The following is a 22837-nucleotide window of genomic DNA, read 5'->3' on the forward strand; positions in this document are numbered from 1 at the left end:
TTACACAAAGAACAGTTGAGAGGACCCATAAATGCATTTTACTGCGAACTCGGTTCTCATCGACGCAAATAATTGTAGATTGGAAGGGTCTAGTCCAACCCACTGCAGTGCACACAGCTGTCCCTGGATGGGCTTGAACCACCAAACTTCTGGTTAACTGTCAGATGCACTGTCCCACTGCGCCACAGAGGACTGATACTGGGAACAAATTCCTGGGCAGAGATCACTCAGAGGCCTCACGCTCCTTAAACTGTAAGTTAAACCCACATCAAACCACTATTTTGCACTTGGAGCAAGCGCTAAACCTCAGGATTCTACCGGGGGGGGGGTCACTGATCCCACAAGTATGCCCACCCATTCTTCTACGTGATTTTTTGCAAATCGTACATGGTTATGGCTGAGGAATACTCAGAATCAGAACAAGCCAAGATGAAGGGAGGAACAAGAGGAATGATGACAGATTTATGAGTAAACAGAATGCAGAACTGGGTTTTTTTTTTTGGGGGGGTGCCATTTCCTATTAGTTTAAGTTCTAGGTGACCCAACAAAGTTAAGCGCACCAAGACTGAAGGACTTCATGCTTAATTCTGACTGCTGCCCACATTACGTAACCGTAAGGGATTGCTTCAATTAGGCCTTTTGCATTTTAATCTTTGTTAATGCTTTTGGCACATTCGTTAAAAGTGGCCTTTGCACATTAGATCAAAAATCAAAACTAGAAAACAATGCTTCTGTATGCAAGCACCAATCAGGGTTAGCAGAGATCCAAGATCCATTGAAAGATCACCTATTAGACTTCACTCTGCTGGTTCAAGCTGGGTACAAGATGGAGTCAAGACATTGCAAGCCTTCAATGATTTACAGAAGAGTGTGCTTAACATGCAATTAGTGGATTTAATTACCTGCCTCACACATAGGGTAAAGGCAGTATGGGCTTTCTCTTGCAACAAGAAAACTTAGGAATAAATGCCACTGTGTGGTAGTGAGATATGTAAAACCAAGTGAGTTATGTATTCATTTATTTAATAATGTTTATATACCGCTTAACTCTAAACAAAATGGAACAAAATACCCTCTGTGTGGTTTATGTACTAACAGGGGATGAGGATCGCGTTGCCTTATCCCAGGCCCAACTCACACGCTGGCTATCTGGGTCTATGCTAAATCCAATCTTTAGAATAATGAGGCTAAACGGTTTTATATTTGGGGCTGCGAGCTCGTTAAAAAAAATAGGAGGCCTTTTGGGATGAACTGTTTCAGCAGTTAAGCTTTTATTGGGCTTCAGTTGCCATCTGAAATCATGGCTGTTGCTATGAAAAGGGACGCACAAGTCGTCCGTTCTTGGTAACAAGAGTGAAAGGACGCCATGAGAATGCGACACATGTATGCGACAGTGCTCAGAGCGATGCGCCTTTCAGCTCATGCTGCCTCCATCCACTCAAGGGAGAAGTAGGTACATAAAATCAACATTTCTAACATGGGCTGCTCTAAAGGCAGCAGCTTATTTCAGAATATATTAGACACCTGTGCATTAACTAAATAACTGTTATGCGTTTGAGGAGTGGGTGGGCTGTACGCCTGAGCCCCCCTTTCTAATTCCTGGATCCCGCATGGATTCAATTGCTGGAATAGCCAGGCCGGCCTGGTAATGGCCCACTAAGTAAGGGTCGCCAAGGGAACAAAGGAAGTGGCTCTGTGCCAGAGAGCGAATGGGTGGGCTTTTCTCCCTCAACCGTCTGGTAGACAGAAGGCAGAGTTGAGAGTGATGTGTGCTATAAGCTGGATGTAAAACCTCTGAAATGCAGAGAGAGGAAGCCTGCCTTGATTTCGGCTGGAATCCGAGGCTGTGGCTACAGGAGAAGCAGAACCTCCTTGTAGGCTCAGGTGGTATAGATGTGTAAATAAACAATATATCCTAAAGCCACCTGTGTCTCCTTTCCAAAAGGAAAAAACAAACTCTGGGTAAGTGCCTGGAATCCCTGGGATCTCACACTGCTCACTTATAGTCAAGAACTATATAATCTGTTTTCCCAGTAGTTATGTATGGAAGTGAGAGCTGGACCAGAAAGAAGGCTGATCGCCGAAGAATTGATGCTTTTGAATTATGGTGCTGGAGGAGACTCTTGAGAGTCCCATGGACTGCAAGAAGATCAAACCTATCCATTCTGAAGGAAATCAGCCCTGAGTGCTCACTGGAAGGACAGATCCTGAAGCTGAGGCTCCAATACTTTGGCCACCTCATGAGAAGAGAAGACTCCCTGGGAAAGACCCTGGTGTTGGGAAAGATGGAGGGCACAAGGAGAAGGGGACGACAGAGGACGAGATGGTTGGACAGTGTTCTTGAAGCTACCAGCATGAGTTTGACCAAACTGCGGGAGGCAGTGGAGGACAGGAGTGCCTAGCGTGCTCTGGTCCAGGGGGTCACGCAGAGTGGACACGACTAAACGACTAAACAACAACAACATAAACTGTGCTACTTTTCTAGAAACAGAGGTGTTGGACCTCACCATGAACTTCTCCCTTGTTCTCCACCTGAAAGGTGCCAGAGTTGAGGTCCGGTGAGTTCTGGATGGGGAAAAAAGAAGCCCTGTGTATAACTGTCTATTTAATATTCCTTCACAATTTATCATTTTTTTGTGTGTTTTCCTCCGATGCGAAGTTTATTTTCACTTCCCCAAAAAATATTTCTGTTAAAATATTTATATCCTATCTTATCTTTTTTTAAAAAAAAAAATGCCTTAAAGGTGATTTCCAACATGCTTCATATAGGGTGCATGTTTTATTTACTTTCCATACATCTTTTTTCTGTCCTCCTTCCACTTCCGTGTTATTTTGACGGTATTAAGATCGCAAGACTTTCGGACAGGGGCTTTGTCATATTTTAAGGGCTGTGCAGTTCACTCCACACAAAAATTGTATTTTTAAATTCCTGTCTTGTTTGCGAATACACAAGTGGGACTCCTACGCATTGCAATCGAGAGACAAAATATAGTCGAGCAATGATGCAATAGCTAGAACACAGCATCCTAAACATTCATGCCAAAATGAACTACTTGCATTAAATTAGTTAAGTGCCCACTAGGCTTTTTTCTTTCTTTTTTCATATTTCCAGTAAAGAAGCTGGAATTAGTTATAAGTGCCTGGTACACATGCCGAGTTTGCCTCCCCGACTGCACAGCCCAGAGGTTTTTTTCTACAGAGGTCAGCTTCTGTGGGAGAACAGCTCACTACGTGGCAGAGGGACAACAAGTGCAATAATAATAATAATAATAATAATAATAATAATAATAATAATAATAATTACTACTACTACTACTACTACAACAACAACAACAACAACAACCCTGTGTGGCAGAGGGACAGTGGAAGCGGGAAGGGGGGAAGGCAATTGATCTGCTCTGGTCAGACCTCACCTGGAGTACTGTGTCCAGTTCTGGGCACCACAGTTCAAGAAGGACACTGACAAACTGGAACGTGTCCAGAGGAGGGCAACCAAAATGGTCAAAGGCCTGGAAACGATGCCTTATGAGGAACGGCTAAGGGAGCTGGGCATGTTTAGCCTGCAGAAGAAGAGGTTAAGGGGTGATATGATAGCCATGTTCAAATATATAAAAGGATGTCACATAGAGGAGGGAGAAAGGTTGTTTTCTGCTGCTCCAGAGAAGCGGACACGGAGCAATGGATCCAAACTACAAGAAAGAAGATTCCACCTAAACATTAGGAAGAACTTCCTGACAGTAAGAGCTGTTCGAGTGTGGAATTTGCTGCCAAGGAGTGTGGTGGAGTCTCCTCCTTTGGAGGTCTTTAAGCAGAGGCTTGACAACCATATGTCAGGAGTGCTCTGATGGTGTTTCCTGCTTGGCAGGGGGTTGGACTCGATGGCCCTTGTGGTCTCTTCCAACTCTAGCATTCTATGATTCTATGATTCTATGATCTGTGTGAAGCATTGTCTTCCCATGCCTCTTTTAAAAAGAATCATAATAAAATCCTAGAACTGGAAGGGACCACAAGGGTCATCTAGTCCAACCCCCTGCAGTGAAGGAATCTTTTGCCCAATGTGGGACTCGAACCCACAGCCCTGAGATTAAGAGTCTCATGCTCCACTGACTGAACCAGCCCAGCAGCAGTATTAATAATAATTTTAAAGTGTTTTACAAGCTTTGATTCTAAGCTCTGCAGCTGAACTGGGATTCAAAACTAGCTTCTATTTACTGAATACCATGGATCCCAGAGTGATATAAAAATTATAGAGCAATACATTGTAAAGTAGGACTCACTGGCTGGGACTGTAGCCCAAGTTATCTGGAGGGTGTCCAGACTAGCGAAGGCTGCATTAATGAAAGGAATGCACTAAACCAAGGATAGGGAACATCTCCAGGTGCCAGTGGAACCACCGTATTTTTCGCCCTATAGGACGCACCGGCCCATAGGACGCACCTAGATTTGGGGGGGGGGGAAATAAAGGGAAAAAATTATTCCCCCCCCCCCCAGGCGCGGGGCTGGGGAAGCTCGGGCTTTGGCAGCTTTGGCATCGCTCTGGGAGTTTGCGGGGCTGGAGGAGGGGAAAGCCCTCCGCCAGCCTTCTCCCGCTGTCCCCCGAGTTTGTGGGGCTGGCGATGGGGAGGAGCAGGCTTCTCCCCCCACCAGCCTTCTAGCCAAGTCGGGGGACAGTGCGAAAGGCACGCTGCACCTCTCCCGCTGTCCCCCGACCTTGTGGGGCTGGCGACGGGGCTCTCCTGAAGCCTGGAGGGCAAGAGGGGTCGGTGCGCACCAACCCCTCTCGCTCTCCAGGCTTCAGCAAAAGCCTGCATTCGCCCCATAGGACACACACACATTTCCCCTTCCTTTTTGGAGGGGGAAAGTGTGTCCTATAGGGCGGAAAATACGGTGTACTCCCAGGCAGCGTTAGAAATTAGCCAGGCGCCAAGTGCATTTTGCAACTGGCGCAGGTCCAACTCCGACCAAGTGGAAATCTCTGGGTGCCAGGAAAGCAAAATGTCACTTAGAGAAGGATCTGAAATATTGTCATTTGTTTTATTTCATGTTTTAACGCATTGCAAACTACTCTAAGTTTAGTTCTTTAACATCTAAAGAGGTATAGAAATGAAATTAATAAATATAGTAATACAGTATTAATAATAACAGAACTCCATCCCAAAAGAGCACCTTTTTGTGGTGACCGTAACCTGAGTTTAAGGTGCCATTTGGTGATGAAATTCTATGGCTGAGTTTCTAATGTTGTCCATCATCCATAGCCATTGGCTTGGCTGGCTGAGGACAACAGAAGAGGCCCAATCGCCTTCTCAATCCAGCCCACGGACGGTCTGGGAATCTGTGTGTTTTTACATGAGTAGAATGTGTGCTTTTATTAAAAATGCATCTCTGGGTTATTTGTGGGGCATAGGAATTCGTTCATATTTTTTTCCAAAATGGTCTGAGGGATGAAAAAGGTTGCTGACCCCTGCTCCAGAATATCTGGAGTCACAGGTTCACCACCCCTGACCTGAAACAAAAGTAATTCTCTGCTTACAGGTATGAATGTCTACTCAGAAGTAACCCATTGAGTTCAGTGGGAGCCAGTTCACTGTAAGCATCTATGAACTTGCAGCTTTAGTTCACATTTGAAAGAATGTGGTAGGAGACATGAAGGCATCTCAGATAGAAGTTAAAGATCCTGTTCTGGATTGTGAACTTTTAAAAGGAAGATTTTTCACCAAGCTACATTAAATTTTTACACCACCCTTTATTCATTGATCCCAGGGAGGTTTACAGCATAAAAATGAAAAAAGATGTAGAAATTGTGTCTCAAACTAGCAAGCAGGCACAAAATAAATTTTATTAATAGAAACCAGAACAAAATATTTGGAAACTGCTTCCGCAGTACATTTCTTTTCCTGTTTCACTTCCTATTCAAAAGCGCGGTGGTTCAACTTTAAAGTTGCCAGCATATCAATAAATCACACTTTTAACACTTTCAAAATGGACTTTACAAATATAGCGGCACCCTGGTAGCAAGCTACCACAGACAACTAAATAGAGGATAAAGTTACAGCCTTTGCAGTAAATTCACTTGCCTTTTAAACCCAGGGCTGTGATATGAACAGAGCTGGTATCCTCAAGCGGTGCAATACATAGTATTATATTGCATTTGATTTCTACCAATAGTCCAGGTCTTAAAAGTTTATTGCTCAGCTGACTTAAAATGGGCAGGAAGGCGGGGGGGCGGGGGACTTTCAGAAGCAGAAAGTAAAGGGGAAACTAAACAGAAATCTTTAGTAGTTTAATAGTGCACACATAACGTTTCCCTTTTTGCCACAAAATCATCTTCTTTTTTAAAAGCATATTCAGTACAGGGAATGTTCTTATAGCTACACAAATCTAAATCTACTGTAATGGAAGTACTGCATTTTTGCTCTTAAAAGGTCAGGCACAACATTAATTAAGCAGCTCTCATTAAAAAAGTAACAAAAATAGGCTGAAAGATGCTAAATGTCTTGTCCTCTAGGCATGGTTCCCAATTCATACTGAACTTTTTCTTCCTTTGCTGAACATTCTACAAGTGAACTGGTGAATGGCCTCTTAAGGTGGAAGTGAGATTTCCTGTAACCTGCTGTCATGCAACCAGGATTTAGGAAAATACTATCTTATAATTGGCATACTTTTTTCTACTTAAAAGGACACAAACTTATCAATTTTCTTCAACCGTGCCAGCAACTTGCTCCTCAACAACGAACATCAAACAATAATAGGATCACAGAAGGGAAGGAATGAAGATGTTCCAGGACCAAATAAAAGAAACATGGAATTGCTTGTTTTGAGAGCAAAGGACAGAAACGTTCAAAGAAAGCAGCAACTTGCAACCATCTGGTAAGAAGCTTTGGGAGAAAGTTGCCCGCCATTAGCCAATCTGCTCCAAACACTCTCAATTGAAGGCAACAACAGACAATGATGGGAGCTGGTTTATGTAAATAACATCATCATTATTCCTGAACTGCACCACTCAATGCTGAAAGTAAGGGGTTGCACGTCTGAATGCTCACCCATTACATGGAGACAGGAAACCGTCCTAGGATGCAGAAAACTGTGTCAGAAAAGGGCTTTGCATAGCCCCTTCTAAGACATGCTGTTTTTATTCAAGAAGTTTGTTGTGGGAAATCAACTCAGGGATTCACAGATTTTGAACGGTCACCACAGATAAGACCTGGTTCTTCCTGCAGACTGGGGCCTTGTCTCCAATGTCACGGAAAGCTTCAGAGTGTCTTCAAAGTATGGTGCGACATGGCCCAGACCAAATTACCCTCATAGGAAGTGGTCACATACCTGCATAAGGCTATTTTTCCCCCCAACCAAGCCCAACAGGCATTCTCCAGGGTCTCAGGAAGAGGTCTTTCAAATTATCTGATTCTTTAACTGGAAAAGACAGGAATTGGTTTTCTGCATGCAAAACAGGTGCTCTACCCATGAGCTGTCTACCTCCTCACCCTTGTGTGCCCATCTCCCATCCAGGCACAGACCAACTCCAGACCTGCTTAGCTGTGTTATGGCTGCTCCTTTATGTGACTTCAGGCTCCGCTGATTCTATGAACTGGTCCTAATAAACGGGTTATGGCCATAATAAACGGGTCAGGTAGGAAAGAAAAGAAAAAAGACAACCAGAGAAGCATAAAAGTGTTTTACAGTTTTTAAGAAACTAAAATGGAAGGTAATGCCAAAAAGGCAATAACGGTTTAATGATTGTTACTTCAGTTTTATGCAAAGCTGTTGAAAACAAAATCTTTCACGGCATGCAACAATTACAAGACCAGATGATTCGTTTAAAAAGACTTTATAGGAAAATAGAGCCTTTAGCTCAGTGAACAGAGTTCCTATGTTAAACCTCGGCATTTGCAATTGAAAGATATCAGCTAACAGGGCCAGGAAAGACCTCTACAGTATTTGCGACACAAGATCTTGAAAAGCCCACTGGTCTCCAAGTGGTGGGTCGATTCTCAAACTTGAGTCTCTGGCCATTGTTGAACTACAACTCCCATGATCCCTAGCTAGCAGGACAAGTGGTCAGGGATGATGAGAGTTGTAGTTGAACAACAGCCAGAGCCAGAGCCAAGTTTGAGAACCACTGCGATTAATGGTTCACCACCTGACCTATCTCGACCTACGGTGAGTTGCAGCAACAATACAATCGCCATACAAAGATATGGTAACAAACAAAGGCCAAATGCGCCCTTCAGCTAAAGGCTGGCGTGGGGTCCAAAAATGTTGAGATATTTCCAGTGCAGACAAGACTTGGGGCAAGATTTGGGGCAAGGGTCCTCTCCTGGTGTAAGGAAAGAGCCTTATTATGTTCCAACCTGCAAGGTGACATTTGCAAAGCACGACGATTCATCTCTGCAGCAAAGCACATGGGTCTCCCCAAGATGTTCAATAACTTTCATTCACCTATAATGGCCTTTATAAACAGCAAGTATTTTGAGGACCGCAAACTATCCATCATGTTTGTTCTACGTGCTGTTATTTACCTCAAACTCTTTGGCATAAGCAAGTTCAGGAATACATTTACTCCGAAACGCAAACCAGCTTTGAGTATAGCTGGGCAGGCTGCTCCGAAGAGTCTTATCAAAGGAATAGCAACATGTACAGCCTATTAGCGAAGGGATATTTTAGAAGGTCTTGGTGGAATGGTCTTAATTACCCAAAGCTGGGAGGCAGCAGGGACTCCAGATGTTCCTTTATTTTAGCCGTCTTTCTCATTCAGTAACTTCAAAGGCCCACCAAACACAAAGGACGTCCTGATTTTCAAAGCAGTGCCGGAACACCATGTCCCTCTGCCATGCAATCCTACACCCAGCTCCCCTGAAAGAAGTCCCACCCAGTTCAATGGGACCTACTCTCAGGTAAGTGTGCAGTGGCCTACAAGGGCCTTCGCTCTTCAAATGCAGACCTAACGTTGCTCATGGGTTCCTTTGAGAGTGCCAGGGCGGCAGTGGATCACTTGATTGCCGGCATGGAAAGCATGAGATCACATCCTAAAAGCAAAAGAAAATAGCCGAAGCCCTCACGGCAAGAGCTCAAACTGCACAATCCAAGAGATTTCAGCAAACAAAAGGCGGAAGGAAGGGTGGAGCGGCGCCACACAAGCACACAGAGGTTTGCCACAGAAAGAGCCCTGTGAGGAAGTGCTGTTACATGCGCCGTCGTCTCAAGAAGAAACCAACCGTCTAGTTAGTTTCCTTCTCCCACTAGACACCCAGGGGAAAATGTGCACCCTGATAACCTGAGGAGGAGGCCAGAAATGCCTCTCTTACGACGAGAGAGGCACATTACATGCACCACCAGAAGGTATGGATGCATCACAGGCGAGAGAGTGCGCAAGCCCCTTGCTCCAGGGCAGTTTTATTGACTGGAACAGAAATCCCTGGGAATAAAGAGGCTGTAGATGACATCTATGGCAGTAAAATGAAAGAGAGCTGTCTACAATATCTGCTTTCTGTAGGTCGTTCTGTGAATTTTACAGAATTGAAAAGAGTAACTCTTGAGCACATTTTTCCTGCTTAGCATATCGTGGAAGTGGAAGGGGCAGAAATCTGCCTGTGACAAACCTCACTCTTCATTCTGCTTGATGCTGACAGCACGGGGCCCGGCTGCTACTTGGAAGGTTCAAAGATCTCGCTGCCCTAATTAGTTGCCATGAAATAATTTATGAGTAGCAACTTAAAGTCAGACATCGTTATCCTATGGAAGGAGAGTATCTTAATACATGTAAGAAACAGCAAATTATTAGTATGGATTCGCCCTAGGTGATAAAGCGACGTGTGCACATATAGCATGTCGAAATAGAAAAATACTTACAGATAACAAGTGATGAAAAACCAAATTATTCCTCTATACATTTACACAGCCCACCCATGCACCTGCTGACTCAGTCCACTCAATATTTCAAAATGCACAAATCAGTCTAAAAGGTCCTTTTAAATTTCAGTTGAACTAGGCCATTCCCCAACAATATGGCCTAGTCAGAACTTACTGATTACAAAAAAACAACAACACATAAATGGAAGAAGAGAAATTCAAATGGTTTCAGTAGACAGCACTAGAAAATACAAGTGATGTTTTGGGACTCTTCCCCCCCCTTTACAGTAGTGGAAAAGAAATAAAGAAAAAGAATTACAATTTTTGGGTAAAGTTCTGATACACTCACAGGACAATAGCCAACCAGAGTTCAGTGTATGAGTCCAGCATATCCTTTAATCTCTCCCACTAAAAAATGGGGGGTGAAGTGTTTAACTTTACCCAGACTATACCTTTAAATTGCATACTTCAGATGTTTTAAATACACACCAAAAAACCATAGAAGTGCAAAAGCAACTTAAGTAAAAATATATAGCACAAAACCCTGTAACTGATAAAAAAACTGTGGTTATCAAAACTCTCTTTGGAGGGAGTCACTTTTGTAATGAAAGTTTAGCTTTTAGTCAGAAATATCATAAGTAATTGCTGGTACTGTAAACTCAACTAGATGAATGCATCTGATTTTTGTTTTCAATGCCAGCTCTTGCATGAAGTCCTGCTGGAACCCTTCACCTGCCTCTCGCTGCCCAGTGACTCAATTCCATACAGAGTCCAGCTGCAGCAGAATAAAACTATATTATTATTATTTGCAATTTTTTGTTGTGATTAAGTGACATTTCTCTTTATTTGCTGAAAGATGAGTGTCACATGCAGTTCATGAACTTACAGAACTTTCCATCATAATCAAGTGTGTGTGTGTGTGTGTGTGTGTGTGTGTATAATAGATACAGTGGTGTCTCGCAAGACGAAATTAATCCGTTCCGCGAGTCTCTTCGTCTAGCGGTTTTTTCGTCTTGCGGAGCAACCCTATTAGCGGATTAGCACTATTAGCGGTTTAGCGGCTATTAAAGGCTTAGCGGCTATTAAAGGATTAGCGGATTAGCAGCTAAAAGGCTATTAGCGGCTTAGAAAAAGGGGGGGGAGCGAAAAAAAATCGGAACACTTGCAAGACGTTTTTGTCTTGCAAAGCAAGCCCATAGGGGAAATCGTCTTGCGAAGCAGCTCAAAAACGGAAAACCCTTTCGTCTAGCGGGTTTTCCGTCTTGCGAGGCATTCGTCTTGTGGGGCACCACTGTGTGTGTGTGTGTGTGTGTGTGTGTATATATATATATATATATATATATATATATATATATATATACACACACACACACACACACACACACATATAGTAAACTGGAGATTTTTTTATATGGTGTGCAGAGTGCACTTTAGAGCGTACCAAAGTGCAGGGCCCTGGGCCAAGCAGCTAGCAGTGAAATTCAAATAATACTTGGGGGCAGGGGGAGAATGGATGGGCACACGAGGCCTGGCCCAAAGGCTTCACAGGAAAGGCGGGCCTCGAAGAAAACAGAAGTTGGCACCAAGCAAGAGTTTTGGAAGGCTTTTGAAAGCAGCCTCTTTTGAAGGAGCAGGAGATTTTCAGAAGATGGAGCGGGAAGCTTTTAACTAATGATACAGAGGAATCGACGCATGATGCTTGCTCCCATTGAGGGTTGCACTGTAAATTCCACTGAGTTCAATGGGGCTTGCTTCCAAGTAAAAAGCTCTCTCATATATGTGTGTGTTTTACTGTTTATTTTAAACCTGGGTGTTTTAAACATTTTGCTGAAATTGTTTTGTGCGTTAATTTTAAACATGTATGGATTTTATAACTGATGTCATGCTTGCAAGCTACTTGGAAGCCATTCTGCCCTGTAAGCAACAAAAAGCACCACCAACGTGTATACACAGGGCTAGGCTTACCTGGGCAAGACTCAGCTGACAAGAAATAAGACAAGGGGGGTCAAGTGCTCAGCTCCTTATCCACCCGCTTGCAAATCTCCCTTAGGCATCAAAATGCCTTCGGCTACCTTTCTCTTACATAAAGTGTCTGCTTTATAAAATATCCCTCCTTTGTGGGGGCAGGTGAGGTTCCAGCATCAGGTTTAAGGCCGTGCCGGTAGTCCATCCCCCCCCCCCCCCGCATAGCTGTCAACTTTTCCCTTTTTTAAGGGAAATTCCTTTATTCCAAATAGGATTCCTCGCAAGAAAAGGGAAAAGTTGACAGGTATGCCCCAGGGTGCCAAGCCAAGGGGGTGCAAAATAAAATAAAATATTTAATGCAGGAACCTACTGAGAAGATCAATTCAAAAAGCAACTGTACCAAAAGTGATGTATGTCAATATAAAAAAAAAAATATTTAGTGGGGGGGCCCAGGAATTTTGTCCTCGCGTAAGGTGCCATATTACAAGAGTCTGTCCCTGAGCAATTTCCTAACCACAACTTAGCGGCATTTCCCTCTCCCGTTTCTAGCTAGCCTGGTAAGGCGGTTATCGTCTTGACCCGCATCAGGCCGCGATCGTTTCACACGTGCGGGCCGGGGAAGTCAGGTGCAGAGGCGCGCAAAAGGGGAAAGCCCCTGGAGCGACTGGCTGGTGGAAGGGTCGAGAGGAGGAGGAAGAGCTCGTGCGAAGGGGGAAGAGGGGCGAGAGAGCAGCCCCGAAGCCGCTGGTCTAGGGCAACGCCGCCCCCCGGAGGCGCGCGCTGCGCCATCCTCCCCTTGCGCCCCCGGCAAGCGCCCCACGCGCGGGCAGCGGCTGCCGAGCGAGCACGCGGGGGGGGGGGAGGCGCGCTTCCTCCCCAACTGCAGCAACGTCCTCCCTCCCCCCCCCCTTCCTCGCCCTCGGGCGCCTGTCTCCAGGCACTGCCCGGGTCTCTCGCCCAGGCGGAACAGATACCCACCCACCCCCAAACACCACGCACCTTCCCACCCACCCCCGTTTGGCTGCTGCGCGGACGCCTCCATCGCCCTCCCCGGGGAGAAATGGCAGCTCCGGAGCAGCCGCCCGCCCCCGCCCCAGGCGCGCCAGAAACGAGGAAGGGGAGGCCACCTGCGGCCACCCATCCCGGGGAGAGGAGACCCCCCCACCCCGCAGTTCTCCGGACGCCCCCTTCCTCTCCTCTTGAGTCTTCCCTGCGGGCGGCCACCCACCCCGCACTCGCCCCGCGCCCACTTCTTTGCAGGATCTGCTCCCCTGCCTCCTCCCCCCCCCCCCGTGCAAAGGGGCCGCATTTCCCACGCGCGCCTTCCCCGGCCCCTGCAGCGCAGGTAGAGCGCATCAGGTCCCCACGGCGGGGAGAAGGGTCAACCCCCGCCACCCACCCCAGCCAACTCCGCGGGACTTGCTCGGCAGCCTCCCCGCAAAAGAAACCCGCAGCAGCAGCCCGCGCCCCCGGGCAAGCGCCCGTCCCCGGAGGAGCGCGTGCAGTCTTGCCAGCCCCCCCCCCCGCTCGCCCTGCCCGCAATCCTAGCCGTGAAGCCCAGCAAGCAGCCCGGGGATCCCGGAGCGGAGGAGGAAGTTGGCTGCGCTGCCGCAGAGGCTGGAGGGCGCCGCGCTCGGCGGGGGCTCCGCCGGGCAGCGCCTCCTGCGCCGGGGAAGTTGGCCTCTTACCGCGGCTTGTTTGGGTGCTTCTCTTCGCGACTCTCTCTTTCTCTTTCTATCCCATCATCAGACTCCAACGCGCGCAGCTCACCCCGCGCAGAAGCCTCGCCGCCGCCGCTCGCACTTCCTCTTCCTTCCTCCTGCTGGCCGGAGACGCGATTTGCATCTGCAAAGAAGCCTCCCCCAAGATGATCTCTGAAAAACTCAGCGTTTCTTTGGAGACGGAGAGTTGCTGCTGCTGCTGCTGCTTTTCGCCATGCATCCGCCTTCGGTCTTCACGGATTTAAAGCGCTGATCCGGCGCGATCCTAAAGGCAGGTTCCTTCGAAGTGCCGAGGGCTTTGCGCAACGACGCGGTTCCAACTTGCCAGGCCTTGGCGAAAAGAGAGCGGCGCGTAACGGTTCGGCTCGGCGTTGGGAAGGCACCTTAAAAAATAAAAACAAAGCAACGCGCCCTTTTGAGTGTGTTTTGCTGGAAAATGCTTCTGCAAGCCGGAAGAGTGTCGCGCAGGCAGGAGCCGCTTCCCATGAGACTTTGGAGGGGGGCTGGGGGGGGATTTGCGGGCAGCGACTGCCCAAAACACGCGCTGCGCCTACGTGGGATTGACCCAAGATAACACTTGCATTTTGGAGGAGCGTGCAAGCGCAGCTCAGCAGCAGCGCGGATCCTTAGCAAGCGAGGGCGGCAGTGAGCACATTATGTCGAATATATAGAATTGTGGACTTGGAAGGGACCCCGAGGGGATATGTATTTATATACCTCCAGTTTCAAATTTGTTTGCAACCAGCCATCGCTGTAGTTGAGTCTTGCAAGGCGTGCTTTGCCCCTCGTAGCAAGTGATGGGTGTTTATCTCCATGCTGTGAAAAGCTTCAGCTGCTGTTTTACTACACGTTAAGCTGTTCTTGAAAGGCGCAGGCGGAACTCTGGCCATTTCTTTTTGAGGCAGCTCCAGTTCAGTTTTCAGGAACTCCATAGTTCACACGTACATGAGACGAGAGTGTGAAAGGCGAGAGTAGGCAAGTGCGTAGATGTAGTAGAGATTGCTCAGTGAAATAAATGAATAAAATTAAGTCAGATGAACGCACATACCTCCCAAACACATCTATGGTATACAGTGGTACCTCGGGTTACAGACGCTTCAGGTTACAGACACCGCTTACCCAGAAATAGTACCTCAGGTTAGGAACTTTGCTTCAGGATGAGAACAGAAATCGTGCAGCAGTGGCACGGCGGCAGCAGGAGGCCTTATTAGCTAAAGTGGTACCTCAGGTTAAGAACAGTTTCAGGTTAAGAACGGACCTCTGGAACGAATTAAGTTCTTAACCTGAGGTACCACTGTGCTAAGGAAGCTTATTCTCCAGGTGTCAATTGTTTTGTGACCCAAAGACCACCATTCACACACCAGAGGCGTTAGCAGGATTGGGGGAACCCGAGCTTTGCAGGAAAGTGCCCTAAGGACAGAACTCTGAATCCGCACACTCCATTGCTGTGGAATGGAATGGAGTACTGTAAATCTTGAAAAGAAGGCATGGCTGAGTGGAAGGTCTCTCGTCCAGGCACTGAACAGGCCTAGACCTCACAAAGACCTGGCTGGCTGGTGCCCACTGGGGTTGGCAGAGCAGAAGGCAGGGAGGCCAACAGGCAGGCAGAATCAGATCATCCTAGTCTTGGCCCCTTCCTCCCTGCTGAGTCCTGCAGTGAGGACACTGAGACTAGGGTAGACCAGATATACTGTGCTGTTAGTGAATGAGCTATAAAGTAGTCAGGTTCTGGAGCCAAGTGATTTTAAAATTGTTTTGAACATTTGCCTACTCTTGGGTCCCTTTTTAAGCCCGTGGGATCTGTTTTTTGAGCATTAATCCTGGCCCGCATGCACAAAGGTTGCATGGCGGTTTCACGACGCCCACTCTCTTGTGCATTTGTTCTCATTTGTTTCCGGGGAGGTTATACAACAGTGAACATTCATCCGGATTTGTTTGCACAGAGATTCTACATTATCCTGTCCATACATCCTGGAGGCCACCTGACAGGGTCTGAAAGACAGTGACTTACTAGTAAAAAAAAAAAAGACTTGTTCCCATTTGTGTTTCCCTCTGGCCCAAGACACAGATGGAGGAGAGTGCTCCTCAGGCTTGTCCCCTGCCGCCACGGTCAGAGAGGGCGACAGCAACAAGGGGAGCTCTGAGGGCCCAGTGATCAACCCCGTTTGGGTGTAGACCTTGGCAGGGGCCCAGTGATGCCAGTCCCTGATGCTGGCGCACAGGAGTCACCCAGCAAAATGGGTTGGCAATAGATGCAGGAGACCCAAACCAAAGTACTTATTCACTCATTCTATCATTAATTTATAACATTCACTGCCACAGAAGTGCTGTGCTGGTTGATGTCTTTAAAAGGGAGGGTGCATCCATCTATCTATCGGCTGCTATTAGGTCTGATGGCTGAATAGACCATTCCTGTTGAGAGAGAATGTGCCCCTGCAGACCAGCTGCTGAGGCCTTGCTTGCCTGCACCGTGGCAGCATCTGGTGGCCAGCGATGGGAAAACGATGCTAGACTAAATGGACCCAGCAGGAATCTTCTTAAGTTCTTATGGGTCATGAATTATTAGTTTAAAGACATCATTTCGGTCTTGATCACTGCTGGTGCAAGAAAGCATAGCAGATAAGCGACTGGCTGGGAAGGTTTTGTCGAGCATGTGACAGCCAATCTGTTTGCAGGCACTAGTCAAAGCACGAGTTACCACATTTAAAGCCCTAAAACAGTTTGGGATCAGAATAGTTAAAGGACCAAAATCCCACAGTTAAAATTATATGAAGAGGGCTATCAACTCAGGCACCTATTTTCTTACATTAATGAAACACGGGGTACAAATAAGAAGACTTTTATTGTATCAGTGTATTTAAAACAACAACAACAGAGAAGTAGCCTGTAAAACCAAAACACTATCCAACTGATTAAAAATCTGGAAATTCAGAAAATAAATGCTGGTGCCCGGTATATTCCCATTGATTCCTCTTGAGGGTCATCCAGAATTTTATCTGAAAGACAGGGCAATAGTCCTAAAAACCAATAAACTTACAAGACTGAAAGATTTTCACCAAAAAATACCAAAATTTTCATCCTATTACTATTATCATTATTACTTGTATACCACCATCCAAGAGTCACAAGGCAGTTCACAAAATACAAATACAAAATGAGAACACAAAATACATAATAAAATGAAAACAGACCAATAATTCCCCGTCGCCCAAACCCCTTACCATAAACACATTTTAAAGGCCATAGAAAGAGAAATGTTTTCACCTGGCGGTTAAAGATATATAATGCGGGCACTAGGTGAGGCTGCCTGGGGAGAGCATTGCACAAGAGGGGAGTCACCACAGAAAAGTCCCCTTCTCATGTTGCCAGCCTCCAACGTCTCATGGAAGAGGCACACAAAGAAGAGCCTTAGAAGATGATCACAGAGACCAGGGTGGTTCATATGGGAAGAGGCAGTCCTTGAGATATTGTGATCCTGAGCCTTTGGGGGCTTTATAGGTCAAAACCAGCACTTTGAATTGGGCCCGGAAACTAAATGTTAGCCTGTGCAGTTGGTTCATGCAGAAATTGTATTTTACTCGAGTCAGAATATAAACACACACACAAATCTCCTTTCCATTAGAGGGGATCTGGGGTGGCGGTCTTTCTTCTACATGCATGATGTGGGAATGTATTAAAGTTTCTGACTTTCTGGGACTATATCTTTAATGAGATCTCTAAACTAGTGTGGGCACAAGCAACAGAAACACCAGTGTATTGAATCTTTTCATTAGGGGGGGGGGGAAGACCTGCAATGTAAGACTCTCATCGGTTTTCTGTTGACAGCAGCTCCACTTTGATAATCAGGTTTTAGAAAACTCTATGCAGCATAAACTTCCAAAAATGGTTTAATAAGGTGTGGGAAATTGCACTCAAAAATTGACTCAACTCAACTGCTAGAGGTCAAAAAAAGAAATAAACATTTTCAGCTGACTGTTGGGTGTTTCTAATGTAGACAAATATCCCTACAAATGAGCAATCTCTCCTGCAGCATTCTGGAATATATGGCTACAATAAGACTCATATATTTGGAAAGATGTGTGTCGCTGTCAAATTAACAAGGGATTTTGTTACAACCAACAACTGCTATCCTTTATGTGAGGGCTATCCAGCTTTGCTATAAGATTTCTGTATTTGTAAAACTATTTACTTTTTCTTTTCTACGTTTGAGGCACTGAAATTGGGAGTGATAGTCTATTTTCTGTATTAAGAAAAAAATAAACGAAGAACTATTTAAAAAATGGGGGGGGGGAGAGAATAGTTAAAGGACCATTTGCTGCCATATGTTCCTACTAAGGGCCTTATGGGGAGAGGACCTCTTCCACGTCTCAGCTAAGGTGTGATTGGCACAAACATGCGAAAGGACTTTTCCATTTGTGGCACCCACCTTGCCTCAGCGCATCCATATGCCACCTCCTGAAAAATTATTTGGGCAGGTTTATGACCTGCATACACTTGGCTAATTTTGCTTTCTAAATAGAGGTCTTTATCCTAATTCGTATCTGTATTGGATCTGAACGCATTTTATATATGTTCTGTTGTACTGTCTTGTTTTTATATAAGGAGTCGCTTGACAGTTTTTATACAGACCTGTCTTCCTATAGACATAGAAAGATAAGGCTGTCGTCACGCAGCCTTCATCAGAGGGTTTATAGTGCCGCATCACAATCCCAGATTTGCCTTAAATTGGGGTTGGGTAGGGGAACAAAAGAGAAGTGGCTAAGGCATGGGAGTGAGAGGGGAGGGACAGTGAGAAAAATGGCACTTTTAAACAACAGCAGGGATTTGAATAAAGAAGGGTGGGGAAACAAGGAGGAAAATGGCGGACTTAAACAGCAGAGGATGTTCTCTAATTGAATAAGCCAACTGACAGGCTTGCTCTTAGTGATTCTATTCATCTCAAAGATATGGTGGCATATATCAGCCTGGGGTTTGTGTGCAAAGGGGGCTGCAGAATAGGAGAGGGAAGAAGGCACGGAGAGGGGTGATCTGTGTGCAAGAAGGAGTTGAAAAAGTAAGGAGAGTGGCTGGGGAAAAGGGAGAGGAAGTGGAAATGGGTTGCATAATGGAGCAGGAAGGCCTGAATAAGAGGGATGCAGAGCAAGGCAAGAGGAGAGGGAAGTGGCTTCAGAAATGGGCTTGGGTGGGGTGTGTGAAAAGAGCTTTGTAGTTGCATGGTTTGGGAAGAGGAAACTTGGGGGGTATTATGGGGGGGGAGTATCAGGGGGGTTGATGAGCAGCGTGAGCAAGAGCAAAGCCCCTAATTTCATATACAGTTCCCCTATATTGTAAATCACTTTGGGGTGCATCATGGGAAGTGATTCATAAATGAAATGATTATTATTATCCTCATTATCCTCATTAATAATAATAATTTTATACATCCCTCATTGGTTAACTTTATGATTCTAGCTTTGCATTTCTGATGAATGCTAGCTGGTTCAGTTTTGAATGAGAAAGGCAAGTTATAAATATTCCTAATAAATAAATCAATTGCTCTTAGCAGAGCTGCAGTCTCTTGGAGTCAGAGTCAGAGTCAGATTGTTTGTTTGCAGCACAGATATGTACTCAGTTCCCAAAAGCAAGCGCCTGCCCTTGCAGATGCTCAAGGGCTCCTTTCTGCCAAGCGTCTCCAAAACTCACACCGTTTCCCTCCCTCCTCCAACAAGCCTTCCCATTCCTTCTTGGAACACAGCTAGGAACCCTTGTCCTTGACACTTTCAGTGCAACTCTGTGCACGAAAACTCAGAAGTAAGTCCTCTTGAATTAAATGGAGCAAATCCAGGAAAGTGGGTTTGATTGCAAGTTGGTTTCTATGTTATTACCCCCACCCCACCTTTTAGGTATGAACAATCCACTGTGAGAGCCTCTTGTGGTCTGAAGTGAGACGAAGGATGTTTATTACTTCAGTGAGGCCCCAGATTTTGCTCTATTATACCAGTACATACTTGTCCTTCCCTTCCTTCTGCCGTAGCATATTGTTATAAGATGGCGTGTCCCCCCGTGCAACATTCTGTCTTCCGGTCATGTTGTATTTTGCATATTTCGTAGGGGAAGATTATATTTGTGGCTGGAAAATACCGCCCTTGCCAAAGAAGTGTTCAAGGCTGGGGAGCTGGTTGGAGTGCAAGCTCTGTGCCAAAATTTAGTCGCTCACGCATCTTTCAAAGAGAGTTTAGAAGCGTAGACAATGTGGCCACAGATCATAAGCCAAGGTTTAATCTGAGCAGCACCAGTGCTTTTTTCTGGGGGTACGCACACCCCTAAACATTTCTTGAATTTTTGTACTTCTGTCCATTTACTGTATTTATTTTTCCCAATTCAAAGTATAAAATGGTGATTTTGAGAGTACCCCTAAACATTTTTTTAATAAAAAAAAGCACTGAGCAGCACCCTATCGTCCCCTCCCCCTTTCCAAGGGTGCTTGTTGAAGAAGAAGTAGAAGGAGGAGGAGGAGGAGGAGGAGGAGGAGGAGTTCGGACTTGATATCCCGTTTTATCACTACCCGAAGGAGTCTCAAAGCGGCCAACAATCTCCTTTCCCTTCCTCCCCCACAACAAACACTCTGTGAGGTGAGTGAGGCTGAGAGACTTCAGAGAAGTGTGACTGGCCCAAGGTCACCCAGCAGCTGCATGTGGAGGAGCGGGGAAGCGAACCCAGTTCACCAGATTACGAGACTACCGCTCTTAACCACTACACCACACTGGCTGCGTTTTCTCTGCAGGTTGTGGTCCAAACTGGCTTCCTGGCACTCTGGCATTTCTAACCGCAGCCAGACAACCCGAAAGTAAGCAGGTGAATCTTCCCTGCCATCACCACTCCAGGAGAAGATTCACCTGCTTACATTTTGTGTCTTAAAGGCAAGGGAACAATGCCAGTTATAAATGGCAACGAGAATGTCAGCTAGCATCTGGATTCCCCCTTTTAACAGGTGTAAATGTCTCTTCAAGTTGATGTCTCAGTGCAATCTACTGTAGTCGACTTGCGCAACTCTGGACCACCAGCCACCCCAAAATAGCTCACCAGCTATGTGTGGCATCCCATCAAGGCTTCAAAAAACTATCCTGTTTTAATGGTCTGCCTAAGGCTGTGAAAATGTGGTTATCAAGCACTCAGTAGTTTGCAGATGATGGGCAGGCCAGCCCTCCTGCAAATGGTCTTCATTATCTTCCCTGCATCTACTCTCCTTGCCTGATGAAATGCATCTTTTGTTTGAACCCTTAAATATACATGCTTTGCCGTCGCCTGCCTTTAGCATATGTCATGGCAACGTGAATAGCCAATAACTGATAGCTTTAGTATATGTCTGTGAAAGCTGCCAGAGGCTTTAGTAAAAGCATCGTGTAATGACCAATGATTTATATGTCTGACACTGCGCTCTCATGTTGAAAGGAATTCCTGAGCATAAAATCAGTTTTGTGAATTGGGTCAAACTGAGGATTTTGGCAGTGTGGCTCATGACACTGAGGTGAGAAAAGCTGGACTTGCCAAAATTCCCTCTTTGGGACACTTTAAAAGCCTTGGGTGTGGGGGCTGCCTGCCTTGGCACCTGGTCATTTTAAATAAAAAAAAAAGGGATATCCTTTTGAAAATCTGATTCCACAATAAGGACTTTGTTAGCCTAAAGGAGTACGTACTGTTTTCTGACTTGAAGAACAGGTATTTCAGAGGAAATGATGAGACCAAATTAAATAGAGTTTTCCCAAATGGGAATTCATGAAAGATTTGTGTTTCCTACTGAAAGGTTTTTAGTTAAAAACCAGATAATACTCCTAGTCTAGTTTTCTGAAGAAAAAAAATACATTGTCCCAAAGATGAAGTGATTATTCCCCTCAGTGCTTTAATCAAAAGAAGTCCTAATGAATATGTATTATTATGTGTTTATGAGGAAGAACTCTCATCAAACCATTCCATGGCAGATGACAAAATGGCTACTGACCAGTTACCTCATTTTAGTTTGTTGAGTATCTGGCTGAAAATAAATGTACTGTATTCCCCTGCAGCCCCAGTTTTGTCCTCTTTGAGGCAATGGCTGTCATCAATGACACACTTTATTTTTGTTTTAATTGGATAACATAAAAATTATAAATGAGGGGTTGCCAACGTGGTGGGACACGGGTGGCGCTGTGGTCTAAACCTCTGAGCCTCTTGGGCTTGCCAATCTGAAGGTCAGTGGTTCGAATCCCCACGACAGTGTGAGCTCCCGTTGCTCGGTCCCAGCTCCTGCCAACCTAGCAGTTCGAAAGCACGCCAAAAAGTGCAAGTAGATAAATAGGTACCTCTCTGGCGGGAAGGTAAACAGCGTTTCCATGCACTGCTCTGGTTTCGCCAGAAGCGGCTTAGTCATGCTGGCCACATGACCCGGAAAAACTGTCTGTGGACAAACGCCGGCTCCCTCGGCCAGTAAAGCGAGATGAGCACCGCAACCTCAGAGTCATTCGTGACTGGACTTAACTGTCAGGGGTCCGTTTACCTTTACCTTTTTATGATTCCCACCATCCCTCTGCATTGGCCATCTAGGCCAGGGCTGATAGGAGCTGTAGTGCAAAACAACTGGTGGTCAAGGGATTATGTTGGCTACCCTTGACGGACACTGACCCAGCATGAAGGCTCCTAATTTTAAGTAGACAGAAGTAGCAAACATGAAATAAGACAATGACTTCAATCCGTGTGAACGTCACCCGTTCCAACCTTTTCCTACCCTAGTATTTTCAGTCTGTATTCTGAAATGCCATGTGCTAACTGATGTTATGCAATTGCCTCAAAAGTATTTCGCTGTGGCAGCTGGTTAGTCCACTTTGGCAAAGCATGCTTTCTTCTGATAAACAGAGGGCCCGAAATGGCCAACTATTGCGCAAAATCAAGAGGTGGCCCTTCATAAATAACCAGATACCTGCCCCCATCACTATTATGGGAAGACTGGTGCCATGGGCTCAGGAGCAGAGGCACAGGGGAGAGAGGAGATGGAGAGCGAATGGGAAGGATCTGAGGGCAGCGGAGGGGAGAATGACAGTGACCCGAGAGATTCCATGAGCCTCTCCAGCGAATCAGAAGATTCCCAGAAGGGGGCGCTGGTGGTCAGGGCAAGGGGGGTCCCAGGGGGGACGCACCAGAAGCAAGGGGCCAGCGGGGACTCCCAAAGCAGCAGCTGGAGATCAGGACCAGCTTCCCCACCAGGGCGTAGCGGGGGGGAGGAGTCCCATGTGTCAGGGCCAGCTTCTCCTACAGCAGGGAGAGGAGATGAGTCAGGGCTGACCACGCCTCTA

The 22837-nt window shown here is 46.0% G+C and overlaps 1 protein-coding gene across 2 annotated transcripts in view; it reads right to left on the reverse strand.

Annotated features, from left to right (window-relative positions):
* ELMO1 (engulfment and cell motility 1) overlaps positions 1-14073 on the reverse strand; it is a 335641-nt gene extending 321568 nt beyond the window's left edge. Inside the window, exon 1 of one of the 2 annotated variants that reach the window (XM_083468793.1) lies at positions 13500-14073. The gene's annotated coding sequence lies outside the window, so the exon portion shown is untranslated. The remainder of the gene's footprint in view (positions 1-13499) is intronic. The other variant, XM_083468798.1, reaches the window with a different exon arrangement.
* Positions 14074-22837: the final 8764 nt, after the last annotated feature.

Source organism: Podarcis liolepis (genome assembly GCF_965112155.1).
Source record: "Podarcis liolepis genome assembly, chromosome: 12".
NCBI lineage: Eukaryota > Metazoa > Chordata > Lepidosauria > Squamata > Lacertidae > Podarcis > Podarcis liolepis.